This window comes from Sminthopsis crassicaudata, chromosome 2, assembly GCF_048593235.1.
Source record: "Sminthopsis crassicaudata isolate SCR6 chromosome 2, ASM4859323v1, whole genome shotgun sequence".
Taxonomy (NCBI): Eukaryota; Metazoa; Chordata; class Mammalia; order Dasyuromorphia; family Dasyuridae; genus Sminthopsis; species Sminthopsis crassicaudata.
Window position 1 is genome coordinate 467,018,378 of NC_133618.1, and position 12,040 is coordinate 467,030,417.

A 12,040-nucleotide genomic window follows, 5' to 3' on the forward strand; every position below is an offset into this window, starting at 1 on the left:
TTGTTATTTCATATGGCAAAATAAATACTCCATTTATACAATTTAGCAAAATTTGTTTAACTACTCTACAAATGATGGAAAATAAATTATTTTTCAGTTTCTTACTGATACAAGGGTGCTATTAGAAATATTTTAAAATGCAAGTATTTCCCTTTTGTCTTTGTATTTTTCATGTGTGAATCGAATTGTAGATTCTGTGGGTCAAAGAGTATGTAGGCATAATTCTAAGTTGCTTTCCAGAAAGACTGGATGACTTCCCACATTCAAGGAAAGGTGCATTAATGTATATATCTCTCCACATCCTCCCCAATATTTACTATGCCCTTTAAGTCAACTTAATGGATGCAAGATTATATTAATTTGCATTTATCTTATTATTACTGATATGGATATTTTTTCCATGCTCATTTATTACAGGTTTTTTCCTTGAGAAATACCTATTCATAGTTTGATCATTTACAAGTTGAGGAATAAATAACTGTTCTTATGTATTTAAATTAATGCTATATCTCGTAGACATCAGAACTTAATCCAACAAACACTGCAAAGACGCTCCCTCCCAACTATTTTTCTTCTAATTTATTCATATTGATTTTATTTGTGTAGAATCTCTTTCAATTTCATATAATTAAAACTATCTATTTTATAACTCTGGTTTTTTTTGGTCAAGAGTTCCTCTACTTTGTGAAAGACATGTCCCTCTCCTATTCCTATTTATGATGTGTGATCTTGAGTTCTTGAAGGCAAACTAGCTTTCTAACAGGGCCTCCTATTTTGAAAGGTTTTAAAGTCAAAATTAGAATCAATTATTCCAGTACTATCTATATTAAGTGCAAAAGTGTTCATTATTTAAACCTCCAAATAATGTTTTTGGCTACAGGAAAGTTATTTTAATTAAGTGACTGTGATAAAAATTCACTGAGATTCCAATCATCTTCAAGACCAATCATCCAATGAATCATCAAGACAAGACCACTTTGTCCTATCATTTCTCTCTGGTTCTTGTTTCATAGCCCAGTTCTGGGCCTCTACACATGCCAGACTAGTGTAAATTCCCATATTAGAGTCTAAACTTTTTGAACAAGAGAATGTTTGTTTTTTACTTTTTATCCTTAGCCCTTATCAGAATTCAGGTACATAGTAAATGCTTAATAAAATGTTTTTCATTCAACAAGAAAAGTACAGATGCTATTCTGAAGAAAGATCTTGAAGGTGAGAAGTCTTTCAAAAGTGAGAAGCCTCCACATATAGTGTCAAAAGACTATCAGCTAAATGAGTTAATAAGCAATTTTAAAGAGCTCACTATGTGCCAAATAAGTGTTAAACTCTGAGAATACAAATACAAAAGGCATTCTTAGGGCTAAACTTGAGGTCAGGAAGTCCCAGTTCAAATCTTGCCTCAGACACTTAACTGGTTATAACCGCTCACAGCTTTTCATCCCTGTCAATAAAATAAGGATAACAATAATACTTTCTTTATTATGAGAATTTAACAATATAATATTCATAAAGCACTTTATAATCCTTTAAGTGCTACCTATATTATTGTTGTTGTTAAGTTTCTTAAATTAAAAGTATTAAAAATTTCAAAGGACAATCACATTGGACTTTTACTTTTTTTGATTTTGATTTTTTTATTTTTTGAGGCTGGGGTTAAGGGACTTGCCCAGGGTCACACAGCTAGAAAGTGTTACATGTCTGAGACCAGATTTGAACTTGGGTCCTCCTAAATTCAAGGCTGGTGCTCTATCCACTGCGCCACCTAGCTGCCCCAATTTTTAATTTTTAAAGTAAAGTTTCGCTTAGCCAAAAAGGACAGAGCGGAGAGCTTCCTGTGGCATATGGAATAACAGACAATTTTTTCCCCCACAATCTACACCTTAGGCTGCAGTAGTAGAAGTACTATATAAAACCCGAATTGCTTTATAAAGCAATAAGCTGCAAAGAAGGAGAGTTTTTTGGTTTGTTTTGCTTTGGAGATGATTACTTGTCAGAAATACTGTAGTCAGGATTCCTATTCCAGTATGAACTAGGAAATTATGAAATTATAGGATTTTATGAATACAAACTACCAAATGCTATAGAAACAGGAGTTAGAGAAAAAGGTTTCAAGGTATTTTCCAAGCTTATATAACAGCTGCAAAATTTTTTTCATTACTATTTTATTTTTCTAAATACATGCAAAAAGTTTTCACCTCTGCAAAACCTTGCTTTCCAAATTTTTCTCCCTCTCTCCCTTTCAAGACAGAAAGCAATTTGTAATTCAATACAGCTTAAATGTGAAATTTTTCTAAACTAATTCCATATTCATCATGCTGCACACACACAAGAAAAATCAGATCAAAAAGGAAAAAAACACAAGAAAAAACAAACAAACAAACAAACAACACTCAGTCCCCATAGTCTTCTCTCTGGATGCAGATGGCTCTTTCCATCACAAGACTTGAATTTCCTTGAATCACTTCACTGTTGAAAAGAGACAACTCCATCACAACTGATCAAAAGAGAATCTTGTTTTTACTGTGCACAATGTTCTCTTGGTTCTGCTCACTTCACTCAACATCAGTTCCAACTGATGAAATCCAAATGTGAAAATTAAGAAGCCACTATGACTGCGTGAGTCTTGGTTTCCTTGTTATAAAAAGGGGTACAATCTATCATGTTGTGAGCAAAGCCCTATAAAAATAAGATTTGTTATTGTTATCATCAAAAGCATAACAAATTTATTCGAGTTTTTCCAGACATTATGCCTTAGCTTGAGCTAAATGCACCTGTGTGGTACGGAAATGGTGAGGGGTCACCATTTAATAAAAAAGCTGGAGAGAACTCTAGAGAAAAGCAAAGTTTATTGTACATAGTACAATAAACTTTATTGTACAATGTTTATTGTAAATTCGCGTCCCACCCTTCGAGCAGACAATCAAAGAGAGGAAGCCCCTCCTGTGGGCGCTTTAATCCCTAATGCAAAACACCCCCTCCCACCACTGACTCTCATCCTCATTGGCTGAGAGTCTTACATTCTAAATGCGAGATCTGCCCATGAAATTGAACTTGACCAATAAGTACATAGTTGCCCATATTTAACTGAAATAGGGAGGAGGTATCATGAGATGGAAACGCAATAGTAGATGAAGCCTTACTGAATTTTCACAACTGTCTTGAAAGATCTCACCTCATCTCATTCACTCCCAAGGATAACTCCACATGGTATTTAAAAGCCTTTCCTAAATATGGCATTCCAGCTTCTGGACACTGGCTACCCCTAATTCCCTAAGTAGATTTCTTTCCCCTCCTAACTTCCATGAAATAAAATCCAGAGATTCTTTCAAGGCTCAGGTGCTATATATATGCCACATGCTATAGAAGAGATTCTTAACCTTGAAAGCTGAACTTAAAAAAAAAATTAAAAAAAAAAATACACACACACACATATATTCAATATAATTGATTTCTTTCATCATTCTAAGAATATTATTTTGTGCATTTAAAAACATTCTAGAAAGGGGTCCTGAGGCTATAAACTACTAAAGAGGTTTGTGACACACACAAAAGCCAAAGAATTCCTGTGCCACTCTCTCACCATTATTACTTTATTCCTCCAAATTCTCACATATAATGGGAAGACATATTCACTAATTGGGGAAGGGAAGGGCAGAGGAAGAGAATAAGCATTTATTATATACCAGACAATGTGCTATATACAATTTTTTATAAAAATATTATATCACTTGATCCTCACAACCATCTTGGGAGGTAGGTACTATTATTTTACATTTGAGAATACAAACAGTGATTGACTTATCTACAGTCTTAAAGCTAATAAGTGACTGAGACTATATTGGAACTCAAGACTTCCTGACTAGCATGTCTAGTCCTTCCTTTATCAATTGTGCTAACAAATTCTTTACTGGAGAATGAAATAAATAAAACCAAAAGAAAATATTCAACTACAATAATGTCCAAGGAAAACAACACTTATTAATTGTGACAATAAATATAGAACTGATGATAAAAATATATCTCTGTAAAGAAAGAAAAACTATAAATTTACAATATGATATGTGGTCAGGCTGTTATGTCATTTATTTTACTTAAATGTTTTTACTGAAAAGGAAAGTTCAAAAAAAAAAGGCAATTTCCCCCCCCTTAAAAATATGTGCCAATTTAGCCATTTACATATTGCATCCTGTCCCAAGATAGAAAGTAAAATCCTTGAGAGCAAGGACTATTTTAAAAAGTTTTGATTTTGTATTTCCAGGCCCTAGTAGCAGTTGAAAAAGTACTAGACCTCCAGTTAGATAATCTGGGTCCAAGTCCTGGCTTCCACATTTCCTAGATGTTAGATGTCACTCCTGAAAAAAAAAGAAAAAAAGAAAAAAAAAAAAAAACCCTATCTGTTAAATGGGGATGCTGTCATTTGTACCTCCCTGATTTGTTGTGAGGGGAGCACTCTGTAAACTTTTATTAATTCTAGGTGTATTTATTATTATTGCAGAAAATCCATTCCGTGTAAAACATGCAGGAGTGTTCTAGGTCACAGAACAGGGTGGCTGAAGTTCTATTGAATCAAAGTAATACTCTAGAAAGAGAAACTAGCAGACACCCAAAGAGGCAGCTCTGAATTACTGCCCGAATGGTAAGGGCTTCATATTTCAATGATCAGGGGTATGGTCCAATCAGCAAACAAACCCCATGTACTGCTAGGGATCAGCAAATAGGCTGTGTCCCAGCCATGCACATGACTCAATTTGCTTCTGTCCATCATCTAGGTCATATGTAGTTCAATTCAAGTAGAGGAGACAGACAGGGCTGCAAAGCTCTCTGGGACAGTTCAATACCCTCGTCTAACCTACATCTGACTACCTGTTTTTCCCCCTTGTTTCTTTCTGGACAAACTCACAGCTCCATCTTTCTCTTCACTGAATCCCAGACTGGCCAGGAGTTCCCAGTCACTAACAAGAGATTCAGAGAAGTTGTTCTCAATTTGTGCCAGCTTGAAGTTTGCTTTTTTGTGTATGTGTTGTATGTGGCTGCTTTTTTTTCCTCCCCATTTTGACAGAGATCCAACTGTTCTTTAAAAAAAAAAAAAAAAAAAAAAAAAAAAAAAGTCTTGCGTAACAGTTCGGGACTACTTCGATTCTTTGCCTAGGTAAGCACTTTATTATTATTATTTTTAATTGTTGGGGAGGGAAACAACAGATTTTATAAACAGAATCTGGGGGCATAAGGCTTTACTAAGATCTTGTTAGTTATTTTGGCAGTGAAATTGTCAGTGGATTTTTAGAGTCTCATTTCTGCACGTGTTCCTTTGTTCTTGGAACAGAAGCTTTTTAGACTCATCTAATAAGGCAGCTGGAGAGAGTTATGAATCAGTTATTGCGAGAGGGACACAAAGGTTGTCTCAAGCACCTCTTGGCCTTTTGATAATGATTTCTTTCTTTTTGAAATGGGAAATATGTTGAAAAATGAGAGAAATTCACAAAAGATCAAAGTATGGAAAGGATTCCCCATAAAGTTGAAAGTTTGGAACCTCCTTTGAAAATGCTGGAGTTTTATGTAACCAAACACTCTCACCGCCTGGAGGGCTCAGGGAGGCAAATATAGACACAGAGGAACTGAGCCAGACATGGACAAAGGCATGAGCCAAAACCAGACAGTCCAGGTCGCTCCACAGGCCAACAGTGGGTGAGACAGGTCAGCCAGCTGCTGTTCAAGGGGGGAGTGGGGGAAGGAGGTGTGAGGTGCTTATGTATGTGTTCGTGACTAGATTCTAAAAACTGCCAGCCATTTTCCCTAGCCAGGCTTTGTGCAATCTGATGGAATGTATGTGTTCAAGGCAGTCTTTGCTGTGTCCGGTAGGAAAATTGGGGAGGGTGGGGAGAAACAAGAGGGGGGACGTGGAAGAGAGGAGAAGGCCAGAACCAAATATTTCTTAATGCATTCAATTTTTTTTTTAAAGGTGTTAAGGAGGATGTTGTAAGGGGTAGGGGGAAAGGGTGTGGAAATTTTTAGTGAGCTGGAATGTGTTGAGTGACAGGAAGTGCCCCAAGCCTCCCCTCTACCCAATCCAGAGGAGACTGCTTTTGTCTAACTCTGGTAATCTACACACTCCAGTTTACAAAGCTGTCAGAGTTTAAAACAAAAAGTAATATAAAAAGCAGCACATACACACACCCTCTTTTCCAGCAATACTTGTGATATGGCAGGAATGTAAACAGTTCTAACCTAAGGAAATACAAAGAATATATGTAGAGGTGATTGGGGGGTAGGGTGAGGTGAGTTATCTTTTTTGTGCATGAGAGAAAAGATACTTTAGTTATTCCACAGTAATGATTATGAATTATATGATCTATCTTTGTTCAAAGCAAGTTAAGCCCATCAAAAGTCCTGCATCCAAAGTCCCAGTTTTGCCAGGTTCACAAAGGTTAAAGTTGGTACTTTAGTCAGGGCTTGTTTTGCTGAGTTGTGAAGTGCCCTTGAAGTTGTTTGAATTGCCTTCATAAATAAGAGTTAGGGCCTGAGTAGGCCCATATAAGTACTGGGCACCAGAACTAGGAGAGAGTCCCCTTTTACCCTCACCTCCCCAGTCAGGATGATGACTAAAGAAGAAAGGTAATCCTTGCTCCTTATGATGGCTTATAGCCATCAAGTTATACTTAAGAAATTTAGAAAACTTTTAAGAAACAATCTGCTACTGGATTTAGAGCCACTGAGAGATTCCATTTTCTCTAACTTCAAAGTTAACAACAAAAGCCATAAAAATGCTTAAAAAAAAATTAATAGATGTGTGTTTAACATACAACCCCCTCAATCAAATTATACTTAGGAATATTTCCACTGACTCACTGCCCAAAAAAAGGCATTTTAACAGTGGGCCACTGAGTGAGTAGCTTAATCTGTCCTAGGCATGGTCTTCAGTCTTCATGGCCAACAGACATTATTCACATGGCTATTCGAAAAGTTCATTCATATATCTCACTACCTGGATTTGAATAGAAACCAGACACCACCAATTCTTCAGCTCCAGCCACTATTCCATCCATGGGACAATGGAGATTTGTTAGCACAGTCACAGCTTCTGGGATACAAAGCTTACTACTAGAGAGAGGGAGAGCTTCAGTGAACAGGAAATTACAGGGTTGGAGGCATTCCCCCTTAGGACCAGGAATACAAAAATAAAACAAAACAAAACCCAGAAGAAAAATATCATTATGTCATGTTGAAGAGTGACTTCTATCATTTAAAAAAAAAAAAAAAAAAAAAAAAAAAAAAAAAAAGCTACCTTAAATGTCATGAATACCCTATTGTGAAAACATATAAAGTCAGCAATTCTATGTGCTCCAATTTCATTGCAGGGAATTCCCTAGAACATTGACATAGCCAGGCCATAATAAAGTCATAGAATTTTAGAAACATTTAGAACCATTCGATATATGCAGAGGATGCCTTCTAAGAAAGAGTATTAATAACTTTCATTCCCATACTATGGGAATATTATACTATGTATAAGATTTATAAAAACATAACCATAAGTAGTTTTGTCATAACTCTATGAGGTTAGTAGTATAAATTAGAGCTAAAAGAAATCTTGGAACACAGAACATGGACCTTACATAATATGAAAGTTGGAGGGAGCCAAGAAGGAACCATGACTTGACCAAGATTACGGGTAGGAGATGGCAAATCTGACATTCACACACAACTCTCTGAATTCCAGAAACAGGGCCTCTCATGAACACAGGAGATACAAACATGAATATACATAAAATATTGGGGAAAGTATTTACATGACATGTGGATCCAAGAATTTAAAACAACTAACATTAAGTACATTAACATTAATGACATCTTCTTAAAGAGGACATTTCTGGATTTTTTATTAGATTTTTCATAAAAAGAACTAAAATTAGGCCCCACAGTTCTAATTTAACATATTGGTGAGAATTGTTCTATTTTCTTGATGATAAAATTATTCCTTAGTCATCTCATGAGATGAATTAAGACTTTTCTGAGAACTGCTCCCTTGACCCCTCAAATACTAGAAGATTAAACTAATTTCTGAGCTTCTTCCATTGATGTCTTTCCTGGCATCAAGGGGAACCTAGTCTCTGGAAGTCTTCTGGTAACCCAAAAACTCCAATTTGCTTCAAGGACAAATTAGAGCAAATTTCAAAGATTAAGAGTGTGGAGTGGGTACAGTCTGTGGAGGTGGAGGGAGTGCCTACACAGATGAAATCACAAATCTTTTCAAGTATAGAAGTAGTTTCAAGGGACTTTTCTAATCTTTACCACTGGGCAAAGTGAAAAGACCCAGAGGCTTAATAGGCAGCAAAAAGTTTAAAGAGAAAGCCAGCACTGACAATTCACTCTGCTCAGTCTGGGCTCAAACCTGGCTGATCTTAGTCCTAGGTCCTTTAAGTTTGGAAAAGACAGGATCAGCTAGCTAGGTGGTGCAGTGCATAGAGCACTAGTTCAAATCTGATGTTAGCACTTCCTAGTTGTGTGACCCTGGGTAAAGTCACTTAACCCCAATTGCCTCAGGGGAAAAAAAAAGAAAAAAGAAAAAAAGTTTGGAGAGGACAGCCAGGATCCTTTTAAAAGAAAATGATTTTTTTGTTTTTCCCACATTTAGTCAGGGATCCAATAGAAAATGCAAGTATCAAGAACCATAGCCGTTTCAGGTTCTTGCAATACTTCAAGAATTCATAATTTTATTGGTATGTATCTTACCCCGATGACACAGGTTACAAACCTATTATGCCTTTTTAAAAAACTATCATAGAATGGGTCAACCTAGAGGAGCTTGCATATCCACTTCAATTCATTCCTTTTATAGGTAAGAAAACTAAAATCTAAAAAATGTAATTTATCAACGTGGTAGAGTGCTAAAAAGGTCCTTACAAGTTGCTATATATAATCAAAACCATCTAGTACCTAGTGGTCAGGCTTCTAGTGATACGCATCTCTACATGTAGCTACATTGGTCCTAAAATGATCCTGTCAATTGCAAGGCCCCTCCTTGGAGCTTTCCAGCTTGTAAGGACCTACTATAATTTGGATTTCATTGGTGGCAACTTCCAGAATTCAAGAATCACAATGAAAGATCAAAGAAGGATAAAAGTTAGTGGTTTACATAGTGCAAATTCTTTGCTTCCGCAAAGGGTAACAATGTATAATTAAACAAGAGCTTTGGTTATAAGGGTGCAACTATAATCTAGAATGATTTCCTTGACATCTGGTGCCCTGCCTATATAGACAAGAAAGGGAAAATAATTTCTAAGTCAAAAAGTTACCAAATAATGTTAGAACTATAAATGTCATCATCACTGCCACAGTAGCAACAAGTGTTTTGGTTTTTTTTTAAAGTGTTTTGAGAATACAAGTGTTGGGGTCTTATTCACCCCAACGTTCCATCCAACATCCATTGTCCAAAGAAGTCAATAATAATGCCCATTCTGTACCACTTTTAAGGATTTTGAGAACTCTTACTTTTAATCCATAATCCATGAAATAACTAGCTATGTGTTCCTAGGTTAGTCAAGAGTCAAAATTGAGTGTCATATAGGTCTGACTTCAAGTCCATTATTCTAATCATTACACTATATTACATGCCTTTGTGAATGAGAATGCAACAGAAACACAGAATTGATGAGAATTATAAATTTCCAGGAGAAGGGAACTCAAGAAGTTATTTAAGCCAATCCAGCACGAATCCCCTCAACAACCTGTCCAAATGTTAGTAAGTTCTTCCTTAAGCTGAAAAGAAATTTGCCTATCTATAACACCCATTCACTGCTCTTAAGCCTGCACTTAGAGGGTCAGCAAACAGTGACTCCTGCTTCTAAAGAAAAGCTCTTCAAATATTTTAAGACAATAATCATTCTAGTATCCTTTAGACAATGATCATTCAAATTTTCTCTTTTCCACAGTGTACATAGTTTAAAATTACACTATTCTTCCCGTCATCTCCTACTCCCCAAGGATGTGATACTGTCAATACCTTTCCAAAAATGCAACCTTCAGTACTAGACACAATATTCCAGATGGATATGACCAAAGTAGAAGACACAAGCCAATCCACCCCCTTTCATTCTGGGAGCTCTGCAAATGAAACCCAAACTCAAGCTCTGCTAGTTGCCTTGTCATACCACTGATCTTCATGAAACCCGTGGATCACAAAACACTCAGTCTCTTTCTTCCCCATCTCCAACTCTTGTGACAGGTATTAACTAGCCACATACCTCCCTCATTCTGACATGAAACCATCATTTATTTTCTACTATGGGCCAGCTACTATGCTGGTTAAGAGCCTTTGCTAAAATCCGTATGTCCTGGGCTATTTATATTTTACCTTTCTATTAGCAAAATAACACTGTCAGAAAGAAAATTTAAAAAGCACAAATGATGTTAGTCATGACTTGTTCTTTTTCTTTTCTTTTTTTTTTTGCTGAGGTAATTGGGGTTAAGTGACTTGCCTAGGGTCACACAGCTAGAAAGTTTTAAGTGTCTGAAGGCAGATTTGAACTCAAGTCCTCCTGACTTCAGGGCTGGTGCTCTATCCACTGTGCCACCTAGCTGCCCCTCATGACTTGTTCTTAATGAACCTGATGAATGCTGGTTCTAGAAGAGTATCACATCATTTTCTAAACATTCACAAACCATTTCTTTAAATAACACTAAAATTTTACTAGAAATTGATGTTAACTTTAATTTGAAGACTCCATCATTGAGACATTTACCTAATATGAAATAATAAAAATAATTATCATCTTAGAGAGCATGAAGCCCAATAGGATTCTTTGAACATGGATATAACTCTGTTTCTACTATGTTGACACAGTTACCTAATGAAAAAGAAGTCTGAAAATGACTTTTTGTTCCTGATAGAGAAAGGGTCTGAAAATAATGAAAAGTTTTATTGCTGACATACACAAATGTCCATAATTCTGATATTAGCTATGTAATCTTGGGCAAATTAAACAAATTACACTAAGCACTATAAAGCTTGATTTTCTTTTCTATAAAATGGGTTTATGTCACTTGATTGTTGTCCTCCATGCTCAAATTAGACCAAAAATGACATCATTATATTGAGGTCAAGGTACAGTGTGTCTGATGAGACCAATACAAGCTCAAAAGGCTCTATTCAGGTAGGGCACAAATAGTCCATATGAACATTTGGAATGGAGATGCTCTAAATTTGCACATCTATTTCTTTTGAACTATTGCCATTCGACTTTGCTCATATGGGATTTGCCATGCTGGGTGATCCTGTGCCAATGTCTCCCATGTCTCGTAATAGATTCCAAAGTTCTTCATATGCTATTTAAATTACCACCATAGAAGATTGTTGTGAGGAAAGTATTCTTTAAACTGTAAAGTAAATGAGACATTATTATAGATTTATTTTTAATTTTTACAATATGAATTTCTTAAGGAAAGTTACTATAAAATCACTGGTAACATCGAAAGTTTCTTTGAATTAATGATCTATAGTGCCAAAATTAGTTGTGAACTACAGCCCAAACTGATGCATGATTCATGGAAAACATTGTAATTTATTGTCTCTTTCTATAAAATGTGCTAGTTTCAAAAACAAAAAACCCTCAAGTTACTTTCATATTATCCAAAAAATGCAAACCCATCTTGAACACAAGTAAACATAGCATGGATTTGAAGTCATAGATTTAGGAATCCTAGCTGTCATTTTCATACCAGTGTATTCTCATCTATATGTGAGGAATTTAGGCTATAATCAGGAAGGTTCATTTCAACTCAATCACTATGCCCTAAGACCTCTTTAGGCACTATGAGTCGATCTTTTTTTTCCCCCCCTTTTCTTTTCTTTTTTAAAATATCATTTGGTATTAAAATAAGCTAACTAGCTTTTAAACTGAAGAGTAGTCATTACAGACTCCATTTTGGTATAGAAAATTTCTACTGAACACTCTATATAATTTAGTAACTTGAATATCAAAATTTGGAAATATGGTCCTAATTATATATAGTAGTTTAGAACAAAAAACAGAGCTTGGATTCC

General features: G+C 35.7%; 1 protein-coding gene and 1 long non-coding RNA gene across 2 annotated transcripts in view; one reads left to right on the plus strand and one right to left on the minus strand.

Annotated features, from left to right (window-relative positions):
* Positions 1-12,040, minus strand: part of NR6A1 (nuclear receptor subfamily 6 group A member 1) — a 250,333-nt gene that overhangs the window by 134,830 nt on the left and 103,463 nt on the right. The gene's annotated exons all lie outside the window — the stretch shown is intronic.
* Positions 4,753-12,040, plus strand: part of LOC141557424 (uncharacterized) — a 46,521-nt gene continuing 39,233 nt past the window's right edge. The window contains exon 1 of the long non-coding RNA XR_012486787.1: positions 4,753-5,149. This is a non-coding gene — a long non-coding RNA (uncharacterized LOC141557424). The remainder of the gene's footprint in view (positions 5,150-12,040) is intronic.